Source organism: Leptinotarsa decemlineata, unplaced genomic scaffold (assembly GCF_025532065.1).
Source record: "Leptinotarsa decemlineata unplaced genomic scaffold, Ldec_3_MD MMD2_P_RNA_scaffold_5, whole genome shotgun sequence".
Classification (NCBI taxonomy): Eukaryota; Metazoa; Arthropoda; class Insecta; order Coleoptera; family Chrysomelidae; genus Leptinotarsa; species Leptinotarsa decemlineata.
In genome coordinates this window covers 12,547,018-12,556,983 of record NW_027412532.1, presented here as the reverse complement: position 1 = coordinate 12,556,983, position 9,966 = coordinate 12,547,018, and the positions used below count along the sequence as shown (strand labels likewise).

General features: G+C 32.8%; 1 pseudogene; it reads left to right on the top strand.

Moving 5' to 3' along the window:
• Positions 1 to 819: 819 nt before the first annotated feature.
• LOC141487622 (elongation factor 1-gamma-like) overlaps positions 820 to 9,966 on the top strand; it is a 21,701-nt pseudogene continuing 12,554 nt past the window's right edge.

Genomic DNA, 9,966 nt, shown 5'->3' with positions numbered 1-9,966 from the left:
TATTTACATCGATTGTTTGAAAGAAATCACAAACAGATTTTGTGATAGGTTTTGAAAATTTTTAAAACATGGTGTAGTTTCCCAATGAGTTGATAGCCTGCATAAGCCATATTTCAGATCATCAATAATAACAACCTATAGAAGTGTGGTTATTGTGATTTTCAGGATTTTGAAAAGCTGGAAACAATATGGAGAACATTATGGAAATTAATTGAATTTGCTATTCATGCTTCAAATTTGATGAACTTTTCTTTAAAAAAACAAATACATCCAACATCCATATCAAGAATGGGAAATATATTCCCTAGAAAAGATTTAGAAAAGAAATAAAAAAAATATTTCAGAATGCCAAAATAACACTCAGAATGGAGACTAGAAAATCTTCAATTTTATCAGTTTTACTTCCAATTTGGTATTTTTTTTTGTAAAAATAAATCAATGGTCATCTAATTATCTGAAATGCATTCTCACTGACCTTATCGAAAGATTAGAGGGAATTTGAGAACAGTTTTTGCACGCTTGTATAATTGATTGTAAAATATCTATTGATGGAGGAGTTGGGGATTGAAATATATCAGACAATCGTTTCTGACACTTCAAAATATGAATTATTTCCTCGCACCCATCGGACATACTACTGATGAAGTCTGCCACATTAGCAGATGAAACGTTTGGCACTTCAAGTACCAAGTGAAGACCTATGTTCCTATATCGTTCTTATAATGAAAAAAATGTATTTCATATCTCCCGGTACATCCAATATTCCACGAGTAGCTCCTCGACGACCGTACAAAAACTCGCTAACACTTTCCCTATATAATGCAATTCTCCGAACCCGATTATACCCGTATCGTTCTAGAAGAATATGCAAAAGACATCGGAGATTCAACCCTGTGTAAAATGACCAGCGGCTGTAGGCTTGTAAACTTCCCAATACGGCGCGGGGGTTCGAAGGGAGAGAGGGCGGCAAAGGGGCTGTAAACTTTCCCTTCTCAAAGATCAATACCTCTACTCTAGTCCGGCGTCCAGTAGCTTATACTTGGACTTCATGGGAGCGTATCCTCTGTTTAAAATCAGCAGGAGCGCGGCAGAAGTGTAATTCCTGCTATTCCTGCTTTCAGAGGGTCTTTCATACAAACTGACTTGTACGATAAATTATGCACGCTGGTCGAAAAAAGCTTTTCCGTTAAGCTGCTCGTTTGGTTTCGTGTGGGAGAGGATATCTTGCTATTTTTCGATGATATATTATTCAAAGGAGTTCAAATTAGACTTTTTGATACGGACGCATGTCGATGGAACTTTATTCCAATGTTTCGTACGAGAAATCATCAAAGTCTGATATATTCTGGTACTCATTCTAATCAAAAATGAAGCTCAAGACCATATGTCTTTTTAACCCACTTAAAATAACGGAATCGACTTGTTTTTGGGATAGAAAGTTTTTGGCTTTCTACTACTCCATCTTGATATAGAGAAACGTAGAAATCTTCCAAAGAAAGGAAGGAAGTAATCAATTTTGGAAGAAGTGACTTTAAAGATAGATGTGTAGATCATGCAAAGAAGTAACTTTCAGACACAAATTGGAAAAAACAACTTTCCTGTAACTGTCATATAAATATTGAATCACACGAAAGAAAAATTCTTGCGAAACAAATACTTTTATATAAACACTGAATTATACAAAAACTACTTTTCTCTACTCAGTTTGTATTCCAGTTAGTATATTGTGTAGAAATTCTGTGAATGATATCTGATTTAATAAATATAACCCTTTCAAATTGAAATCGACTTCTTTCGAAGTCTTTCAACAATTGAAATTTTAGTAACTCAAACAACAACAAACAATAATCACAACTGAATTAAATGAAATTTATATTGCCCTGGAGTATCATTATTGATGAAAACATTTCAAATTCATGTTTCATGAATATACTGGGCCTACTTAGTAATCAGTGAGAGTATATTCCCCCCTTATTTATTTATAACCGGATATTAAATTTTCCAATTCGAAAGATTAAAAACAAACATAAGAAACATTGAAAGATCCCTGCATTATATCAGAAAATATACAAATACAGATTCTTTCCATAACTACTACAATATGTACAGATCAGTATATCGAAAGTTGATAAAGTTAGCATAGGAAAATTATTATAAAAATCGCATTGATAGTTCCACCAACAAATCAAAGAAGAGTTGGAAGATAGTAAATGATCTTGTAGGAAAAAAACCCAAAAAGAAAGTAGATTTGGAGTTGAATCCGAACACATTAAGTGAGTATTATACTTCAGTTGCAGATGAAGTGACAAAAAATATACCCATAGCTTATGATCCACTAATAAATCTAGCAAACTTCAATGTTAATGAAAACCTAATCTTGTATGACACTAATATTGGTGAATTGAAAGAAACGTTACATACAATTAAAAATAAAACCGCAACAGGATTTGATAACATTTCAGTTAGGATCTTTGAAAATCTTCCAGATAATGCTCTGAACCATCTAGTATCTCTGATAAATGGATCCTTCAAAGAAGGCATATTTCCACAGTTTCTCAAAACATCAATTGTCATACCGATCTATAAAGGTGGTGAAGTGAGCTCTCCTAGGAATTTTAGGCCCATTTCACTCATTCCTACGTTAGCCAAAATCATCGAAAGACTCGTTAAAAGAAGGAATTTAAGACTTTTTGCAGGCGTGTGATATATTGAGCATCGAACAGTTTGGATTTCAGTGCAATAAGAACACAAATGATGCAATGTTTTCACTTTTATATGAAATATATACTGGAATCAATGATGCGGAAGTTGCGGCGGCTGTGTTTTGTGATTTATCGAAAGCTTTTGACTGTGTGAATCATGAGATACTGCTGCGAAAGCTTCACCATTAAGGATTTAGAAATAAGGCACATTCATGGTTTACGACATATTTATCTGGTCGCACACAAGTAGTAAAAACAAAAACAATGTCAAGCTTACGTAATATACAATGTGGTGTTCCGCAAGGATCAGTCTTAGGTCCAATTTTGTTTTTACTATGTGTCAATGACTTGACGATGCTTGACATTTCAGGAAGTTTCACACTATTCGCCGATGATACCACCATACTATGGCATGAAGATAAGAAAGCCGATCTTCAACAGGTCATCAATTCAGATATAATAAAGGTTAAAGAGTGGTGCGACTCAAACCTTTTATCCTTCAATATATTATGCGCAGTATCTGATATTTCTATCAACCACCAGATCATTGAAAACAGTGTGTTTTCTACATTTTTAGGACTATACATTGACAACGGTCTCAAATTTAATGAACATGTCAAAAACCTGAATGAAAAATTGTCCTCTGGTTGTTACGCTGTAAAAATTGCTGCAAACGAACTAGGTTACACAATCGCAAAGTCAGTATACTACTCCTTGATAGAGTCACATTTGCGATATGGTATCCCATTCTGGGGAGTATGCAGTGAAAATGTTCTTCAAAGTGTTTTTGTTTTACAAAAAAGAGCCCTGAGATACCTCTGTAAATTAAAATTTCGCGATTCGTGTAGAGTTCATTTCAAGCAACATAACCTTCTCACGGTAGTGTGTATATTTATACTTGAAACAGTGTGTTTCATTTATAAACATAAACAAAATTTCATTACAGATAGTAGATATGCCACCCGCCAAAGTGACCATATCAAACTACCTTTACCATATTCCACTCTAGTTAAGGACTCCATTATATATAACGGCTGCAAGATGTACAACCACCTTCCACATTATATCAAAATTATACAGTCCAACACTGGCTTCAGAAAAGCTGTAAAAAGAGCTGTAAAAGCGATAGAACCTATTATAGTTTGGAAGAATATTATGCGGATATATATCAAAACTTTACATTTTGATATAACATACCTACTATTGTTTGTTATATTTCAAATTTTAAATGAGTGACTGATTGCTTTTTAACAATTCAATTTTATATATAAAGTAGTGACTACGTATACTATATATACTAAGTTAATAATTAACTGTTATTCATATAATTTAATTTAATTTATTTTATTTATACAGGCTTTGTCAACAAGATGTTATTCTTTGATAATAAAGCATATTTTGATTGATTGATCAATGTCCTCTTTTAGATAATTTTGAAAATTGCATAGGAAAGTCAAAGAAGTTATTTCCATCACAATAATTTGAGTGTAATAAAACTGTTTTTACAAAAATAAACATGACATTTTGAAATATTCAATATACAAATTCACTCACATCATATAATAATACTTTGTTACAGAAATGCATCTTCAATACCCTTTAGAACCTGATAATCCATACTTCCGTACCTGAAGTAAGTTTTTTTCTGATTTGCCCAAACTGAGGAAGGTTTTCACATGTAAATTTTTTTTGGTTGATGATCGCAAAATGTATATTTTCATTGCATGAATAATCATATTGTTATTATTGAATACACATCATAAAATACTCAAATATAAAGTTATGCACCACATACCCCTTTTTTTAATCCCCTTAATCAAATCTAACGTACTTCTGAGAGTATTCTGAGCAGAAACATTCTCAAGATATAGAAGGCTACCCTCAGACTCCAACAACATATCTTGAGTGAACTATTGAAAATTCAGTAATTTTTTGCTGACTGGGATTGAATGGTTTTTCAAAAATTTGCTTCAACAATGAATTGGGCGCCACCCAACATTTTTGAAAAATCAGTAGCAACTATTTTGAATCTATTACTTCAGCAGTATAAAAATTATGAAACAAAATTTATATATTATCATAATGCTCGTAAGTTGAAACTCACTTACATGAATAGAATAGTTCGTAATTTTTTTCAGAAAAACCATAATATAATGTTCAACTTAAAATACACGAGCTAGGAATTGCACTTTGAAAGGTGCGACTTCGTTAATCCATAACTTGATTCGTAGTAGGTAACAGCTGGTCAATTGAAAAATAGATTTTAACAGACCTCGGAAATGATTGGGGTTCAAAAATAACAAAATAAATTTTTGTTTTCATAATATTTGCAAGAAAAATGTAAAATCTATTGATTCTTTTGAAATATTTTCTTGATACAACACACACTATTAATTTTAATTTTGAAATATGTAAGTCCCTATCTGCCTAAAGACAGCACAAAGCAAAAATTTGACGTTAAACTTCAAGTGTGGATCAAGTGGATAACTACGTAAAACAAAACCAACCCAATTAAAACCTTTCTTCATTAGGTATTTGTTTGTGAGACCGTATGAATTTAGTTTCTCCAGCGATAAATTTAATTTTGCCATAACTCCTAATACGTTGATCTGAATTGGATGGTGTGGAAAGCAATAATCATAATATACACGTACATGTACATTAACGTGTACATTATACATTAAAATGGGAATAGTATGCTATCTTTAAAAGATAGACATATGCCATCGCGGACTTTTTCATAGACCTATAAAAGAAGAAAAATATGAAATGAATAGTAATACTATATCTCAAACATGTGGTGAAATTATGTGTTACATTTGAAGCATCACCGCCATGACTTAACATCAATAACGTCATCATATTTCAACAAATTCATCCATAATATTGATAAATTATACAGGTACACCTTCCTCATCAATCATTGCTTCCATTGGTGAAAACCGTATGAAAATTCGTTCGGTATTTTTTGAATTTATAGTGTTCAAACATACAGACGCGGAGGGGAGACTTCATTTTGTTTATTAATATTCAGTCACAGCTCATATTCTCATACAGAATTCAGTTTAAAGTAGCTTTCCTTCAAGTTAATGCTGAAGTTTTCACAGAACTGATATGCTTATGAAAGACATTTTGTTTTTATGGAGGACCCAATATTTCTTCATATTTTCAGGGTATACAGTGTGTAAAAGCCAGATGGATTAAATTCATTATTTCCGTTACTGTACATGTTTAAAAAAAACCGAAATACGTCAAATGTAAATTATAATTTGACATTCTTCAACCTCCTTCGAATGACAGGTACAACCCACAATTTTTTAAATGGGAAGTATAGGTTTGTGATATATCGTTTGAAAGGTCTCTTCATTCTTTATTGAAAAATGTTATCGCTTTCAAGTTTATTGCAACAATTAAGATAAAATAAATTTAAATCATGTGGTTACAGAAATTCGATAAAATACACTCATAACTCAGTGACATACGTCATACGTCACAGACCTATTTGACGTATGACATATGATATGACGTATGATATACATCAAGAGATTTTTTTGACGTATGTCAAAATTTTGGGTTTTGAAAACGGTAAAAGACTGTTTTCCGTAACGTTGACTACTGAAGAAAGCTAAATATATAAATAATTTTTTCCAATTGATTTTGTCAATTTGTAGGCAAAATTTATGAGTACTGTTCAGACACTTTATTACACTTCAGCAGTTCCTCTATTGAGTTATTGAATTTTTAGATTATGGAAGGTTATAAACCAAAAAAAAAAACAAAATAATAAATGAAACGTTCACTTTTGAACATTATATTTTCATATTGAACATTACCTGTTTCGAGACTTCTGGGGCGCTTCAAATTTTTTATACTATTTCCTTCCTCGGAGGGACTTCTTCAGATTTAGTTCTTTAAAACCATGGTTATTGAGTGAAAACTTTTCCCTTGAAGGTACCAATTGTTTTATATTGGTATTATCTTCGAAATGCTTGTTTCAGGAAAAGTGGAAGATATTATTACTTCAATGATGTTAAATGATATACACCCCAATTCTAAAACGTTTTTTGTGAGCTCCTGTATTCTCTTTGGATGATAATAAGAGAGCAAACTGTTAACGTCATATCAGCACCTGAGCAGTGTTGCCCTGCTTCTCATTCATCTAGAACTTCCCCAGTGGTTGTTCAACCCCTTACCGGCTCTCGGACCGCTTATATCATCAATTATATATTCTGTGAAAGGCAGAGACTATTTTTGCTCCACAAACTTCTGCTATCCTGGCACCATAGTCCTGTAAAAGGTCCTGGAACGTAACAGGACAACTGAGACAGGGAATCGACGGCATTTGCTAGAGACAGAAACGGGAGATGAAGGCAATGAAGGGCGCGAGAAGGGATAAATGTCCTTGTAAGGATTATGAGTGGACGAACAGACTGTCTCTTTCATATCGCTGACGAAAAATGATGTAACAAAGAGGTTGTATATTTTGAGAACTCGAAAATTTATTATTTTCCGAACTATATTAATCTTGTAAAAATTGATGTTCAATCTAATTGAAGTGGTAAATTAACCGTTTGTATGAAGGTGGTTGACAATGTTTCGTGTTGTATTTCATCAGTTCGGACTTCCATTGTCTAATCTACTATATAAAAATGGATGATTGTTGGTTGGTTGGTAAGTGATAAACTTCTACATCGCTCAACCAATCGTGATGAAACTTGACATGCATAAGTAATTTTTCATAGAGAAGGTTTTTAGGCTATCAATTTTTCTGTAATTCGCCAATAGATGGCGCTGCAGAACAATTTTTTGAATGCACTGAATGCACGAAAAATAACAATTTTATTAAACAAAAACTGATATTACAAATAAATAACATACAAGCAACAACCAAAAAAATTAAAAATTGAAAAATTAATACAAGCTGAAAATTAAAAAATTGAAAAATATCATTAACAAGAAAGAAAACTAGAAATTAAAAGATTTCAAACCAAGTTACGTCACGACGTTTCAATTGTTAGTATCCACAATCGTCTTCGGGTGATAACTGGGCTTATTCCTCTGAGATCTGACTATTCATTCAGTGCTTTCACCTATCCCCTCTTTCCTCTCTCCACTTCATTGGTTTTAGCGGGAGATGACCGTTTCAGCTTTAGCTCACTTGATATTATGTTGATGAGTCCAAATATGCTCTGCTATTCCGGATTTGCTAGTTTCTCCCCGCTGTGTGTGTTTCTTATGCTTAGCAATGTGAATTTTCAATGGCCTCTTAGTTTCACCGATGTATGATTCTCCGCACTCGCAGGGTATCCGGTAAATGCAATTCTTGGAATCGCAGTCCGCGTTTGGTGGTCTGGTTTTCGTGAGGCTGCTACGGATAGTATTCCCAGATCTGAAGTAGGTCCTGATGTTAAACTTGGGCCCGATCCTTCTTATCCTCTCCGATAATCCTCTGATTTAGAGAAGTACAAGTACTGGTTGTGGAGGCTTCTCTTCCTTGTGGAGCTCTTGCTGTCGTATATCTGAAACCTGTACGACCATCACTCAAGAGTGATGTTAGAAAAGGCGCCATTATGATGGCGAAGTATAAAATCAAAAGGTTTTTGCTACCAAACACTTGTCTATCCTACAGCTACTACTACTGATACTTTTAAGCGTTTTTATTGACGTTGTTATTTACTTACTTCCTTCCTTTTTTCAGAAATTTCCTACTTTCTTTTCTATGATGAAGAAGTAGAAAGCTAAAAAATTCTTTCTCTGTCCTGAAAAATGTACCCTTCTCAATCAAACCAATCATCTACTTCAGTAAAACTTCCTCTAACTGATAAATAAATATTTTCGGAAGCGATACTACACCTCTACTGCAACTAATGAATGAATCTCCAGAAAGCATCACAACTCTCACTCAGAGTTTATTCGAGAAGTTCAAATATCTTGGAAGTTGGAAAACTTCAAGGATGTGGGTGGGTTAGGTCAGTTATCGCCCGGGGAAAATATTACAACTTTGGAAATGAATAATGTCGGCGGTCTGGGATTATCACGACGACCTTTTCGTACTTTTATCAATTGGAAGAGATAGCGAACTTCCGGCCGTTTTAGAAGAACTCAATTGAAAGGAGAATTGGCGTTAATCACCACAGAAAGAATCGTAATTTTTCGGGGAAATACTGGATTGATTCCACGACTTTGTATCGGTATTAATGAATTTATATTCGTTCGTGCGTAAAATTGAATTGTTTATTGGATAGAATTTGCTTCTATACATATTTTCACTTAGAACATTAAGAATGAATTCCTTCCTGAGCTTCACTCTGAGAAGAATAGATCTTATTGACAACTTTTGTTTCAATAAGTCAATACAAATATATACGTGCATGTAGTGAGTACAAATATATGTGTAATGAATAATAGTTTGAAAAACTAAAAAACACGCTTGAATAGCAATACAAACTAAATCAAGATTGTGGTCAACATCGATAATAAGACTTATGGCTTAATGTAACTAATGATTCTCAATTAGTCTGAAATCACGACGAATCTATTTACAAAAAAAATAATTTTGCTTGTGATGCTTTAAAACAGCTCCTTACCAAGTATTCATAACAATCGGTATTTAGCACCCCATGCTTTTCTAGAACAAAATTATTATTTTTGTAAATAAATTTATTCTGATTTCAGATTTATTGAAAGTCATTAATTACAACAAGCCATAAGACTTATTATTGATGTTGGACACAATCTTGAATTAGTTTCAAATTATTTTTCAATTTTTAGTTTGTGTTATTAAAATCGTGTTTTTTAGTTTTTCAAACTATCATTTATTTTTCACATTTTAATTTGACTTGCTATTTTGAGCACATTAATATAAAATATATACGCATGCGCACATAGTGTGAATAATTTCGTCATACAGAGACTGTGTGAGGAAATTATTTAATCCTGACGATCCTGATCAGGATAACGAGATAAATTTACGAAATTACTTATATTGTCACCGATTCTTGATAAGTGTAGAAAGTTTAAAATACATCTGTCCATTTAAAATTAGTCAATATCGAGTCCAAAGCAGTCGGTTACAAACAAATATACAAGTGAAGCTAATGAATGCGTGTTAAAATTTGAAACCTTTATTGAAAATATATGCATATATATGTATATATATATGATAAAATAATAAAAACAGATGTTTACATGCCAAAAATGCCAACATATAAAAGTTCCCCATGTAAACAGTAGGTGTAAATATGAATTTCGAAGCACAAATTGT